Here is a 15,903-nt window from a genome sequence, read left to right as displayed (position 1 = left end):
GGGTGGCTGCGAGGTTTGTTTACTCTAATGGCTTGCAAGCTTGAATGTGCACCAAAATCCCCTGGAGAGCTTGTTCAAATACATTGCAGGGTCCAGTTGATTTGGGGCAGTTGATTTGGTCCAGTTGATTTGGGGCAAGAATGGAGAGTTTGCATATCTAACAAGTTCTCAGGTGATGCTAATGCTGCTGGTCTGGTGTCTATACTTTAAAACAGCTGATTTACTTTGTGTAAACTAGAAGTGTGATGCTGATCAACCACCCCCATTACAGTGGCCCACGTGAAAGAGGTTTGTGATACTTTTCCAATGCAGTAACCCTGCCCCCACTGCCCTACGTCTCACCCTCCAGACCATGTGACCCAGTGGCTATCAGATTAAATCAATTTTGCTCATCAGGAAGGTTACTTTTCCTCCTAGCTGGGGAGTAAGTAAAAAGGATGGAACAAGAAGCCAAAATTATGGTCTGAAATTTTGCTCCTTCCTAAAGGATTGTTGCCATTTCAAGGAGGAGAGAGAGGTCAAGTAAAGCTTTCTCATCAACAGTTAAGAGCAGTGATTAAAATTTGCTTCTTGAAGAATAAGTTGTGGTAGAATAACAGAGAACATACATTCCAGAGGAGCCTACAAGACATTTTGAGGGGACACTGTACTCCTCCTCTGTGTGACATGCAGGAGAATGGGTGATTCCAGATTAGAGAATTCGGAGACTACAGGATCACACAAAGGTGAGTAAGGCTTTTGTTCTGAAGGATCTTAAGCTGGCATTTATTACCTGTGTCATCTTAGGGAAGTCAATTTCTTTAAGTTTCTGTTTTCTCAACTGAAAATATGGGGATAACCTTCCTCTGAGGAAGATGTTTGTGGATGTCTTTAAACAAGTCTTTAAAATTCTCAGTATATTGCTTGGTCTATTATATACTTAGTTGGCGGTAACTCGGAGAAGGCAATGGCACCCCACTCCAGTACTTTTGCCTGGAAAATCCAATGGAGCCTGGTAGGCTGCAGTCCATGGGGTCACTAAGAGTCGGACACGACTGAGTGACTTCACTTTCACGCATTGGAGAAGGAAAATGGCAACCCACTCCAGTGTTCTTGCCTGGAGAATCCCAGGGACAGGGGAGCCTGGTGGGCTGCCGACTATGGGGTCGCACAGAGTTGGACACGACTGAAGCAACTTGGCAGCAGCAACAGAATGCGGTAACTTAAGTTGTGAGAGGTTGGTGATGTGTGAGAAGTTAAACACAGAGCTTTAAGGAGTGTGTATTAGTTTCTTACTGCTGATTTTGTAAATTATCACAAATTTAGCATGTTAAAACAACACACATTTGTTATCTTATAGTTCTGTAGGTTAGAATTTTGATACAGGTCTCACTTAGCTAAAAGCAAGATATCAACAGGAATGTGTTCCTTTTTGGAGATTCTAGAAAAGAATTCCTTTCCTTGCTATCATCAGCTTATAGAGGCTGCCTGCATTTTTGGTTAATGACCTCCTCTTTCCATCTCCAGCAACATAGTATCTCCCTGACTCTGCATTTTATCATCACATATCTTTTTCTTTGTCTCTACTTTTCTGCCTCCTAGTGTGATTATATTGGTTTCATACAGGTAATTCAGGATAAACTCATCATTTTAAGGTAAGCTGGTTAGCATCCTTAACAAACTGTAACCTTATTTGTCTTTGAAGCCTAAGATATTAACAGGTTCTGGGACTAGAACATGGATATCTCTGGAGGTGGGAGCATTATCCTGCTTTTCACATGAGGGAAACTTCATTGTCATTGTATTCCATGAATATATGTTTGAGACATGGAATTTTATTTATTTATTCATTAACCAGTGTACATTAAGCACTTATCTATTTCCCTAAAATTTCTGGAAATATAAGGTGAATAAAACTATTCCTTAAAGGAGCCTGGAATCCACTAGTGTTTTACAGACTTGTAAGTAAGTGAAATAGTACAATGGTGAAGCCGATAGAGGACCCAATGAGGGAATGGTCTATTCTATTATGAATGGATTTTTTGGGACTATAGAATAGGCTAATAGGAAAGATGCTTGAGCCTTAAAAGTTGTTTCTACACATTTTGATGGGGAGGCAGAAAAACATCCCAGACTAATGATACAGAAGGAGCACAATGATACGACCTAGAAAACTGCAGGTAATTCAGCAAAATAAGGAACATGCAAAGAGAGAAGCCTGGAGAGGCAGATAGGTATCAGAATCTCAAATAACTATCTACTGCTCTTTGGGGCATAACCTTGCTTTACCTACATTATGGCAGGTTGACTTTATCTTAAAGTCAGTGGGGAATGGTTGTGCAAGTTATGATGAAGCTAAATTACAGAAATTTAGATTCCATGCTGAGGCTTCCTCCTGTTTGGGATGATTTCTCCCTCATGTGATTCAAGTCTTTTAATACTGATCATTAACTGTATGCTGACCACATGACACAGTATTGTTCTGGGGATAAAGGAAACACTATCTTTGACCTTGAGCAAAGTCAAGAAGACAGAAAATAGAATTATGGCATACTGTGATAAGCAATGGAAATGAGATGTCCACACTGCTTATGTCACCTTGTCACCTGCGTTGTGATTTTTTTTCCAAATGTGTACTGGTTTTGACTACTTTTCACTATTAATATCTTTGAAAGCAAGGGATTAGACAGAGGCATTGCTTAGAAAATCAGTATTAACTCTCTACCCTCTTCATGTTCCATAGCAATGGGAAATGTTTGCCATAGACTTCTTTGCATGTTCATTTGTCTGGATTTTTTTTAAAAGAATGTTCTTCAACTGTTGTAGACTTAATTGGGTTTTAAAAATTAATTTATTTTAATTACAGGCTAATTACAATATTGTGGTGGTTTTTGCCATATATCTACATGAATCAGCCATGGGTGTACTTGTGTCCCACCATCTGGACCCCCCACCCGCCTCCCTCCCCACCCCATCCCTCTGGGTTGTCCCAGAGCACCAGCTCTGAGTGCCCTGCTTCATGCACTGGACTTGCACTGGTCTTCTATTTCACATATGATAATATACATGTTTCAATGCTATTCTCTCAAATCATCCCACCCTTGCCTTCTCCCACAGAGTCCAAAAGTCTGTTCTTTACATCTGTGTCTCTTTTGCTGTCTTGCATATAGGGTCATCATTACCATCTTTCTAAATTCCATATATATGCATTAATATACTGTATTAGTATATTCACTCTTTCTGGCTTACTTCACTCTGTATAGGCTCCAGTTTCATCCACCTCATTAGAACTGACTCACATGCATTCTTTTTTATAACTGAGTAACATTCCATTGTGTATCACAACTTCCTTATTCATTCATCTGCTGATGGACATCTAGGTTGCTTCCATGTCCTGGCTATTGTAAACAGTGCTGCAATGAACATTGGAGAACATGTGACCCTTTCAATTCTGGTTTCCTCAGTGTGTATGCCCTGCAGTGGGATTGCTGTGTCGTATGGCAGTTCTATTTCCAGTTTTTTAAGGAATCTCCACACTGTTCTCCATAGTGGCTGTACTAGTTTGCATTCCCACCAACAGTGTAAGAGGGTTCCCTTTTCTCTATACCCTCTCCAGCATTTATTGTTTGTAGACTTTCTGATAGCAGCCATTCTGACTGGTGTGAGATGGTACCTCATTATGGTTTTGGTTTGCATTCTCTGATAACGAATGATGTTGAGCATCTTTTCATGTGTTTGTTAGCCAGCTGTATGTCTTTTTTTGAGAAATGTCTATTTAGTTGTTTCCAATTTTTGATTGGGTCATTTATTTTTCTGGTATTGAGCTGCATGAGCTGCTTGGGTATTTAGGAGATTAATTCTTTGTCAGTTGCTTCATTTGCTATTTTCTCCCATTCTGAAGGCTGCCTTTTCACCTTGCTTATAGTTTCCTTCATTGTGCAAAAGCTTTTAAGTTTAATTAGGTCCCATTTGTTTATTTTTTGCTTTTATTCCCATTACTCTGGGAGGTGGGTCATAGAGGATCTTGCTGTGATTTATGTCAGAAAGTGTTCTGCAAATGTTATTTGGATTTTGTTGTCAGTCTCAACACAGTTTCTTAGAAATTTAATATACCATTTATTCTCCATCCCAAAGATCTATATTTGTAAGTTAATTTTCTAAACAGTAGCTTTTAGAGGTGTAATGTCCTTCAGCTGTGTTGCACTCTAGGCTGCAATGCAAAAGATCTTAGATATTGCTGTTTAATTTAAAACAGTATCATAGCTCTGAACTCCCTCTCCTATTGCCATCCCTAGAAGCTGCTACCTCACTAGAACAGACCTGCATTGAGACTTCTCAAGGAAAACTGTTCATAATCATATTCTCCTACAAGGGACAGATGGGAGAAGGAGCAGACCCCACTGGTCCTCATCATCCACTATATAAAACAACTTCTTTGGGCTACCCTTCTTCCCTGCTAATTACTGTTGACTTCTGGTCCCCTGTTATTTGCCCACATTCTGAGAGGGTTTTGAGGGTTCTCTGCTTGGGTACCATCATCATCTTTGAATGCTCACAGTCCTCAAGTCTGAGAGTCCTCAGGCCTCTCTGACTGCAGTGGTTGTTTAGTCTATTCCACTCTAGTCATCTATACCAAACTACATACAGAATTTCTGAATCCTTAAAAATTGCCCTGTTTCTACATCTTAAACCTCAATTTGAAGAATCTGTATTTTCCCTTTTGAATCCATCATCCAGAGTCTCATTCCATTCAGGCTGTCATAATAAAACACCACAAACAATAAAAATGTGTCGCTTACAGTCAACAGCAGATTTGGTGCCTGAGAGTCTGTTACCTGATTCACTGTGTCGTCACATAGTGGGAAAATCTAAGAAGCTCTGTGGCTCTTTCCTAAGAGCACTAATTCCATTCATAAAGTCTCCATCCTCATGGCTTAAGCATCTCCCCAAATTTTTACCTCTTAGTACCACCATCTTTGGGGGTATGGTTTCAACATTTTAAATTTGGTAGGGATACAAACATTCATTCTGTTGCATCCAATCTGCTCTACCCTTGTCTGTGCCCCAAGAGACAGATCTGCTTAGACTCCATCAATGGGCTCCATTGCTCTCTAGTTTTTAATTTGTTTCAGTCAATAGAGAATGCAGATCAAAGAGAGGAAGAATCTAGTAAGGAAACTTAGTCCTTCTGCACCCTCCATGTAGAGTTGCTATCAAGAGGCCCTTTTAATACGATAGCAAGAGTTATCCTCCCTTATGTTTAGGAAGTCCTCCTTCCACCTACCCCTTCAGGTTTAGGCATGATCAAACTACTCTGCCACTGTCATGCTCAGGGAATTGTTTCCATGGTTTCTGTACAACCTGCCCTTACACAGCTGTTAATTGTTGTATTAAATTCTCCCATAATTGCTCAATATGAGAGTTCCATATGTTTTTATTGGAACACCAACTATTACCTACTCTTACTCTGATTCTCAACATACAACTTTCAATCAAGTCACCTCCTTCAGTGCATGTGTGTGTATGTGCGTGCTCAGCTGCATCCAGCTCTGTGAGGCCCCATGGACTGTAGTTCGCCAGGCTCCTCTGTCCATGGACTTTTCAAGGCAAAGAATACTGGAGTGGGTTGCCATTTCCTATTCCAGGGGATCTTCCAGATCCAGGATTGAACCCACATATCCTGCTTTGGCAGGCAGATTCTTTTCCACTGCACCTCCTGGGAAGCCCCCAATCAAGTCATCAAGCTGCCAATTTGTCAACTTTTCCCTCAATTTCCTTTTCTTCACTAGATCTTCTGGTCCTTCAGTTTAGTTACTTTTCTGTGTTTTCTTCTAACTCTTTTCCCCTACTAACTCTCTTTTCCTACAAATCTCTAGTCCTACAACAATCAGCCTAGTTATATCTCAGTGGATACTGTAAGTTCAAACACTTTCCCTACTGTCTTTATCATGTGTTCAGTAGATGGACTCTCCTGCTAATTTATCACAAGAATTACTCTATTTCAGTTAGCAATTCCCTAGTTGTCTCCCTGTACTTAATGTTCTTTCCTTCTAAAGATTTTGTAAGTATGATAAAGATATTGGTGACAACTAACAGAAAACCTAACCCCAACTGGTTTAAGAAAAAGGGCTTTTTATTGGCTTAAGTATTTGAGAAACTCGGGCGGAAGCCCATCTTAGGGAATGTAGAAGCTCAAATCCTGTCACCAGAACCTGGTTCTATCAATCTCATGTCATTCTCCATCTTATTGTGTTACTTTATTGAGTGGACCCTCTTCTGTGGTCCCAAGGATGTCCATAGTAGCTTCAGATATCCCATTCTTTCGTGTTCGTTTCCCTGTAACAGTCAAGTAGAAGTTCTGAGCCTGTGTCTAATTAGCTTAAAGTGGGGCCTCCCTGAACCAATCAACCTAGTCAGAATGTATGCTAATTAGCTTAAATCATTCAGTGATTAATCTTGGACCTGAGGATTTTTTCAAGTATGCATGAAATTTGTGTTGAAAAACTAATATTTGGTTTAATTGAATTAGCTACTGTAGCAATGGAATAAGAGATCTTATGTCCAATCAATGGAGAATGCAGCTGAGACCTTGCTACTAGAAAAATTGCTGATAGTTATCTTCTGATCAACAAACTCAATAGCAAATATTTCTGGGATGCATGAACCGCCACAGTGGATGGTAATGTGTGGTAATGTCATTATCAGGACCTAACCTGGAACCCCTGCTTCTGCTTATCTGAACTTCCTTATACTTCTAAATTGACTACACTTCAAAAAAAAATACATAAAATTTGATTTTATTGAAAGAAACCCTACTGTATGATATTATTAAACTACTTATTTCCTTTAGTACTTTTTGTTACAACCTAATCAATAAGATAAAAATGGGTATTGTAGGTGAGCTAGTGATGAGCCTAGTTTCTCTAGGGCTATTTAGTGATTTGGCATTTAATATGTAGCACTCCTGAAAAATCCAACCAGAAATTGGATGAGTCTCATGTTTTGTTTCATTATCTTTTAAAATATAATAAATTAAGATTGGTAAAGATTGGTAGCAGAATCAGAACTCATCCAGCTTTGTACTCTATACAACAGACCTTCAAGAACATGGTGTTCTGTTATATCCATGTGTGAATACAGAACTAACAAAGACATTTGCTTCAAGAAACCTCTGATAATTTAATGTTTCTAGTATGGTGAAGACTTCATAGGATATTATGCTTACTGCATAAGAAATTATTTCTTTTGAATATGCTTTTCAAAATTGTGAAACTCAACATGTTTTGAACCTCCTTTCCACACTTCAGCTCATTTAATTTTTGATAAACAACCTATTACACATCCAGACATTTTTAGAGAGAAACTTGGTTATAAAAACTCTATTGCAATATATTTTTCCATCTAACTGAGATAATTTTACCCAAGTAATTTCCCACTTACTTATGTTTTTGGCTTGGTTTCTTGTATGTAAATGAAGAAAGAGAACGTGAAATCCTTAATGATTCAACATTTCTCTTTCTCCAAAGTCTGAAGAAATGCTTTAATAAATGACTAGCTTTCTAGTTTATCTTTTCTCTTACTCCTGTTTATAATAGTTATCTACACCTTTAAGTATAATATATGGTTTGTGAAGAATGTATGACTCGGGATCAAATCGTGGAGTTGAGTGTTGGTTTAACCAGTTATTATGAGATTCTGAACAATTTTACCATTCTGAAATTGTTTCCTTAGTAAAAACTGGGACGATAATAGCTCCTCAGTATCTTGTGTAAGGATGATTAAATAAAATGTACATATGTCATGTATTTAATAAGTTTTGATTTCAAACCTGGTTTATGAGAAAGAATATATTTTTACTTTTCTCTCAATGTTTCAATCCAAACACATTAATTGTGCAGAAATGTCCTAGTGTTTCCAATACTCAAAAAAAGCTGTGTTTAAAATGCCATGTTTATTCAAGATGTTCCTTCTTTAACAAATATATTATTTTTTTTAAGTAACAATACAGGTTTTAGTTTACAGTTTGCAAAATACTTACATCATTTTTATCTCACTATTAAAGCCAAATAAGAAATAAGGGTCTGAATTAAAATTCAGTCTTAGCTCATAACACAAAGTTTAAGTACTATTTCATAGTGTGAAATCTTTGGGGTCATTCCTGGCTTTTGGCATTATTAGGTAATAGGACTAGAGAATTATGGCAAAAATACTATAGGCTAAAGTGTGAAAGTGAAAATCACTCAGTTGTGTCCAGCTCTATGGGACCCCATGGACTATACAGTCCATGGAATTCTCCAAGCCAGAATACTGGAGTGGGTAGCCTTTCCCTTCTCCAGGGGATCTTCCCAATCCAGGGATCAAACCCATGTCTCCTGGATTCCTTACCAGCTGAGCCACAAGGGAAGCCCAAGAATACTGCAGTGGGTAGCCTATCCCTTCTCCAGCGGATCTTCCCAGCCCAGGAATCAAACTGGGGTCTCCTGCATCGCAGGCAGATTCTTTACCAACTGAGCTATGGGGGAAGCCCCCATAGGCTAAAGACCCTCCGTATTTTACCTCTTGCAAGCATTATTGATCATCTCAGAAAAATGATTTTGTTTACATATTTTAAACAAAGCTTTATTTGTCTGCAATCCTGATGGAAATGTTTATTAAACATATTCTTGGAGGGAACAGTTGATAAAGGAAAATTGATCTCTTTTCTAAGCAAATAACGAATCTTATCATTTGATAGGGCTCTCAAATTTCCATTTATCCTCTCATTTTCCGTACCTGTGAATCAGAAACAGTTCAGGTCAACCTACATTATTCTCTCTCCTGTTAGCTCACCTGACTTAGTCACTGCAGAGATGTTGTTATAACTGTCCCAGCAGTGTCTGTGATTTTAAAGAGATGACAAGCAGCTAGCTTGACTTCACAGCCTAGCAGCTGTGACTGTTAACACCTACACACAAACCCTGTCATCTTTCCTAAATCTTATGGACTCCCCTGTATCTAGACTCCTTGTTAGCTATGAAGCCCTTGTGCATGCACGTGCGCGCATGCGCGCGCGCGCGCACACACACACACACACACACACACACTTCCTCACCTCACCACCCTAACTATTACTAGTACTGGCTTGGAATTGAGGCTTCGAGATTTTTCAGCTGTGGCTTCTGGGCAAGAGATTCCCACTCGTTTCATCATATGTCCTCAATTTTACACCTAAGCTAATTGTAAGGGGTCTTCCCTGATGGCTTAGATGGTAAAGAATCTTCCTCCAATGCAGGATAACTGGGTTGGATCCCTCCGTCAGGAAGACTTGCTGGAGAAGGAAATGGCAACCCACTCCAGTATTCTTGCCTGGAAAATCCCATGGACAGAGGAGCCTGGAGGGCTTGCAAAGAGTTGGACATGACTCAACGACTGACACTTTTCACTTAATTTTAATGACCATGAGACATTTTGTAAAGAATAGACAAAATATATGCAAAGCATCTGGCACAATTATTGAGGCTACAGGTGAATTTGAAAATATACATTAGCATTTTTCTTTCCAGCTATCAGGAGTGAGATTGTGGGTAGGGTATGAGTATGTGGTATAAGAAGGGAATAGAAAAATATTTGGAGAAGTGTTTTTAATCACCATAAGGTTTATGAGAGTAGGAAAAATCAGTACTCTTGCTAGTATGTTGGAAATTCATCTAGCTAACACAGGTGTGAAAAAAAAAAAGTGTTAGTTGCTTAGTCATGTCTGACTCTTTGCAACTTCATGGACTTAGCCCACCAGGCCCTTCTGTCCATGGAATTCTCCAAGTAAGAATAATGGAGTGAGTAGCCATTTCTTTCTCCAGGGGATTTCTGACCCAGGGATCAAACCTGGGTCTCCTGCATTACAGGTGGATTCTTTACCATCTGAGCCACTAGGGAAGCCCTAACACAGGTATATGGAGAGCATTCTCTGTGTCTGGCACTGTTCCAGACTCTAGACATATTAATGAGCAAAACAGGCAAGATTCCTACCCACATAGAACTTAAATTTGAATAGATTAAACAGCCCCATTATATTATCTCCCAAAAACAATTTAAAGGAATTGAAGAGCAAAGAAGTGAGTTATTGATATTGAAGGGGAAGGAGGGGAGAGTTTAGTTCCCAGCAGATGAGAGGTTCCAATATAGGCCTAGAAGATGAAAGGCAGAAAGAGTGGCGAATGGGGAGACGTGGAGGAAACAGCAGCCTGAAACATACATGGGGAGGATGCTCTGGCTTGAGAGACAGCCCTGGCCAGGATCCTCTGCTCGGTTCCTCATAAAATTTGAAAGGCTGGAGGCAAATGGCTGTCTGGCCATCATTACACAGAAGCAATGCGATAGGACCAAATAGTGAAGTCATTTTGGAAACACAGTAAGAAATCCTACCTGGAACCCAACTGTGAGATCCAGATGATGTGACTTGTTAAAACCATTTTGCAACTATGTAAATCATTATGCTAGAATTTCTTGATGTACCTGTTTGAAGGTATAAGAGACTTCCCACCTCCTGATGTAAACTTACTCTGAAAAAATTATCATCATACCATCCTCTGTGAGGGCACTAGAAGTTGAAAAAAGAAGCCTCATCACCTCTGGCATCCTTTGCTGGAAAGAGCTTTCAAGCCTAATCCAGTAAAGTGTTAATTGTTTCAAAGTGAAATGTTAGTCATTTCAGACTCAGTTATGTCTGACTCTTTGCAACCGCATCGACTGGAGCCCACCAAACTCTTCTGTCCATGGGATTCCCCAGGCAAGAATACTGGATTGGGTTGCCATTCCCTTCTCTAGGGGATCTTCCTGACCCAGAGACTGAACTCGCATCTCCTGCATTGCAGGCAGATTCTTTATCAACTTTTAATCTATTCTCAAACCCAGATCTCTATGATAGTAATTTCATTTGGGAACCAGAAACATGATATCTATTACACCAGAGCTGGAATAAAGGGTAAGAAGTGGCATGGAAATAAGGACTTAATTAAACATCTGTTTGTAGCAGTCAACTTGCTTCTACTCCTTTATTGCATTGCTGTCAGTTCAGGGTTTACCCCCAGCTCTTCTCTAAGAAACTAAACAAGTGATCGAGACAGAAGTAAACTTTTAGTGTGTTGCTCAGCACATCTGAGCAACATCCTCCACACTCTGGCACGTAGGGTCACCAAGAGAAGCCATCAAAATTCTGCCTACTTATTTGAAAGCAAAGTCTAAGAGGCAATAATGCATACATCTTATGATCAGCAATTTTTTTTTACTTGATCTTTTTTCCCTCCTTTTTTTTAAAACCTACTCTGTCTTGAGTTTTTATGAGATTTAAATTTTCTCTCCTACTATTATACTTTTAAAAAGGTGGTTACCCTAGAGTTTAGTGTATACATATTAAACTAATCTAAGTCCAATTTCAAATAACACTGGAATGCCTTACATACAGTGCAGGAAATTTCGGAGTTTTCCCAATTCTTCCCTGTCCTCTCTACAATATTGATGCCATGCATTTCACTTATTCATATGGTATGATCACTCAAGACATTGTTGCTATTATTACTTTAAACAAACAGCTATCTTTTAGGTTGTTAAAGATAAAATAACGTTTTATTTTACCTTCATTTATTCTTTTGAATGACATTCTTTCTTTTGGTCAATCCATACTTATGATTTATTTAATTTTCCTCCTTTGACTTGTCCAGCCTTTGCAGATTTCCCTTTTCTCTGGAATACCCACCCAGTGGTTTTTGATAGACACCTTCGCATCTTAACTGCACTGTTAAATGTTTAACTTGCATTGTTCTTTGTTTCATGATATAAGCCATGCTCCTTCAGTACGTTATGATCACTCTGAATAGAGGTCCTGTATTATGTGTTTTAATCCCACATGGTGTTTGTCACACAGACTGAGCACGTAAAAAACACTGGATTCACCCTGATGGATTACAGACTAATAGAAATGTCCACGTGCCCCAGGTAGGACTGCCCTTACACTGACCTTGTCGTTTGAATAGCGCAGGAGTTTTGACAGAGTGCCTCCAGTGACGTCATTGTTCCCATCAGAGCTTCATTCCACAATGTAGATAATTCGTGTGTGTAACTGTGATTATTGTAATGATACTTCGTAAGATTTTGAGAATAGCTCACAGTCTAAGCTTCAGAATTTACGAGGATGGAAATATGCATGCAGGTGGTATAAGGAAAACAATAGTAGTTTTAGTCATCCGTAACTGCTTGGAACTCAGGAACTGGTCCTGCAGCCTGCTGACATCTTGCCTTCTTCCCATCACAGTGATCAGGTAGGAAATAGAAGCATTTACCAACATTTATCAGTTTAATAGAGCATTTTACCAACATTTGCATTTTACCGTTAGTACTTATGCTTCTCATGTAAACTTTCATGTAAGTTTGCAGAATAGAGTTTGGATGGATTTGAAAAAAAATAAGGATCTCAAATACACTGGCTTCTTTAGTGTTCTCTAGATAACTGCAATTGGAGATTAAATACTAATGCTTAAATAACACTTCATTTTTACCTACTGGTATAACTGGGCAGCATCATTTCTGGGCAGCAATTTCTTTATCATCCTGTGCTACTTGTTGAAATGTTTAATGACTGTAGTGATCTCTGAAATATTTCATGAGACCTGGAATGAGTGCCTGTTCTTTTCATAGTGTTAAGCTATGCATTGCCTTGTTTCCCGAAAGTCATCCATGGTTCCCCTTATATTTCTGAAGTAGCACTTTCCTGATAATTTTTATTAAAAGGAATTCCTTGTTACAGATGGCAGTTCCCCAGGCAAGAACACTGGAGTGGGTTGCCATTTCCTTCACCCCCAGGCTTCTCTGTCCATGGAATTCTCCAGGCAAGAATACTAGAGTGGGTTGCCATACCCTTCTCCAGGGGATCTTCCTGACACACGGATTGAACCCCGGTCTCCTGCATTGTAGGCAGATTCTTTACCAACTGAGCCACCAAGGAAGTAGTATAGCTAGTTAGCTTTCTATTAAGTGGAGGGGAAGGAATGGGGGCTCCCCCAGTAAAAGAATCCACCTACAATATGGGAGACCTGGGTTCAATCTCTGGGTTGAAAAGATTCCATGGAGAAGCGCATGGCAACCCACTGTAGTATTCTTGCTTGAAGAATCCCTTAGACAGAGAAGCCTGGCAGGCTATAGCCCATGGGGTTTCAAAGAGTCAAACACAGCTAAGAGACTAAGCACAGCACAAGGGGTGAACGGACTTCTCAGGTGGCACTAGTAGTAAAGAATCTGTTGATATATGGCAAAACCAATACAATATTGTAAAGTTAAATAAAATTAAATTAAAAAAATAAATGGTTAATTAAAAAACAAGCTTTAAAAAAAAAAAAAAAAAGAATCTGCCTGTCAGTGCAGGAGACATGAGAGATGTGGGTTTGATCCCTGTATCAGAAGATCCCTGGGAGGAGGAAATGGCAACCCACTTCAGTATTCTTGCCTGGAAAATTCCATGAACAGAGGAGCCAGGTGGGCTACTGCCCATGGGGTCACACAGAGTCAGACACGACTGAGCAAGTAAGTATGCGTGCAAGCGTGCACGCGCATGTGCGTGCACACACACACACACAGGGATGAAAAGTCACTTTAGGTTGTTTTCTTTTGATATCTCAGAAGGAAATAAGCTTTCTTAAATATTTAATACTTAAATTAGTAGGATTCACGGGCTTTGACTCAATTTTTCATTCCAGTGGCAGCTCTACCACTAACTAGCTTTGTATTTCACCCTCTTTTAAACTGCATATTTGCATCTGTAAAAACATGTGTCTGGAGCGAGAGGTGATCTAGGGTATTATCATCTGGAACGTCTCTGGACTAAACTAAATTAAACTAAAATTTCAATTTAATATTTTTCCCATGAATACTTTTATTGTGTGGCATGTCACAACTGTAGAACATCTAGTTTGCAAAATATATAAATATTTTCATCTGAGCCTTGAGATAACCTTATAAAATAGTCATGGTATATTTTATTATACTCATTTTACAGATAAGAAAACTGAAGTTCGAAGTTCACATAAGTCACAATTGAGAACACAGCACACTCTTGTGAAGCAGGGTAGATGTGGTCCAAACAAGTGCATGGTTAAAAGGGGACAGGATCTAAGGCTAATTAGTCCCTTAAAACGATCTCCCCTTGAAGACAACCTGTGACTCATATTTCCACGGCTTCTAAATATAGAAGAAGATCTTAGAATTTGGATCATACTAAATACCTATGGCAGTGTGCCACTTTGTGGTTAAATCATTTGCCTTCTATGTTCTTGACAGTCAGGAGGCATGGCTGGGGTGTGGTGATAATGGAAAGCTTTATCCCTGTGGTTTGCTTTTTAGCAGTAGTTTGCCAGCCTGAAGCTGAGAAAACATACATTGTTAGTGCAATAGATTGAGTTTGCACAAGGTTCATGGGTTTGCACTGGGTATTGAATAGAGAACAAGTCAGGCACTACTAACCCCTTGAAGTTAGAAGAGGGTAGACTCTAGTGTCAGACTGATGGAATTCACATTTCACTTGCCATTTACTAGCTGTTTGGCCTTGGGAAGTCAATTAGCTTCCATGTGCATTAGCATTACTGTCATGAAAATGGGAATAATGTTTTATAAACCTCAAAATTATGAATAATAAGTGAATTAATAAATATGCTTTGTTTATAGTATGTATTAAATAGGTATCCAGAATTATAATAGTAAAAGTTAATATTTACTGGCTATTTCCTTTGTCAGACATGAGCTCAGTGATTTACATACATCATCTTGTTTAACTCACTGCAATCCCTGAGACAGGGGCTATTTAATGCTCATTTTGTAAGGAAAAGCACTATAGAGAAGTTAAATAATTATTCCTAAATTCACATCAGTTCAGTTCAGTCACTCAGTCATGTCCAACTCTGTGACCTAAATTCACATAGCCAATAGGTATTAGCACATCTCTTAAAACTATGCCCTCACTTCTATGCTAAAAATAGTATTTTCTTTTTTTTTAGTTTAATTTTATTTTATTTTTAAACTTTACAATATTGTATTAGTTTTGCCAAACAATAGAAGTATTTTAGAAAAGGCAAAAGTAAGAAGCCCTGTTTCAGAGAATTCTGGGCTTTTAAGCTGACAAATTAACCTCTACACTGCAAACTTTGTCTTTAATGGTTTGTCTTAAATGTTGTCAATAGATGGTTGATATTGTTGATATAACTTTTGTCTGTGGTACATTATTTTCAGAGATTAACTTCTAAGTGTATTTTTAAAATGCAATGACTCTGATTTCATTGTAACTGTAGAGATGATGAATGTTTAACACTGAAGAGCCATGATTTTAATGTTAAAGATGAGCTCTATTATAATCAAAATGCTGTTTCAATACAGATGCCTGGAATAAATTTGGGTTGCAATGAGATGGGATGATTATTTTTTATTTATGTTGATTCTTTCCATTGTGCACTGCTTGTTAAAATGCTTTACAATGAAGGATTATTTTTCTTACATCTCTGTAAGCTTAATATTTCCACAATCTTTTTATTTTGTATTTATATTTTTGTTTCTTTCTTTTTTTTTTCTAATTTTATTTTATTTTTAAACTTTACATAATTGTATTAGTTTTGCCAAATATCAAAATGAATCCTCCACAGGTATACATGTGTTCCCCATCCCGAACCCTCCTCCCTTCTCCCTCCCCATACCATCCCTCTGGGCCGTCCCAGTGCACCAGCCCCAAGCATCCAGCATCGTGCATTGAGCCTGGACTGGCAACTCGTTTCCTACATGATATTTTACATGTTTCATTGCCATTCTCCCAAATCTTCCCACCCTCTCCCTCTCCCACAGAGTCCAAAACACTGTTCTATACATCAGTGTCTCTTTTGCTGTCTCGTACACCGGGTTATTGTTACCATCTTT

The 15,903-nt window shown here is 38.7% G+C and overlaps 1 long non-coding RNA gene across 4 annotated transcripts in view; it reads left to right on the top strand.

Moving 5' to 3' along the window:
* The first annotated feature begins 305 nt into the window (after positions 1-305).
* LOC147350433 (uncharacterized) overlaps positions 306-15,903 on the top strand; it is a 304,477-nt gene continuing 288,879 nt past the window's right edge. For 2 of the 4 annotated variants that reach the window (XR_015148852.1, XR_015148851.1), the window contains exon 1: positions 306-725. This is a non-coding gene — a long non-coding RNA (uncharacterized LOC147350433). The remainder of the gene's footprint in view (positions 726-15,903) is intronic. The other 2 variants (XR_015148850.1, XR_015148849.1) reach the window with 2 other exon arrangements.

Source organism: Bos grunniens, chromosome 20 (genome assembly GCF_055505025.1).
Source record: "Bos grunniens cultivar Pamir isolate PY7600 chromosome 20, Bosgru_T2T1.0, whole genome shotgun sequence".
Lineage (NCBI taxonomy): Eukaryota > Metazoa > Chordata > Mammalia > Artiodactyla > Bovidae > Bos > Bos grunniens.
This window is presented reverse-complemented; position numbering and strand designations above follow the sequence as displayed.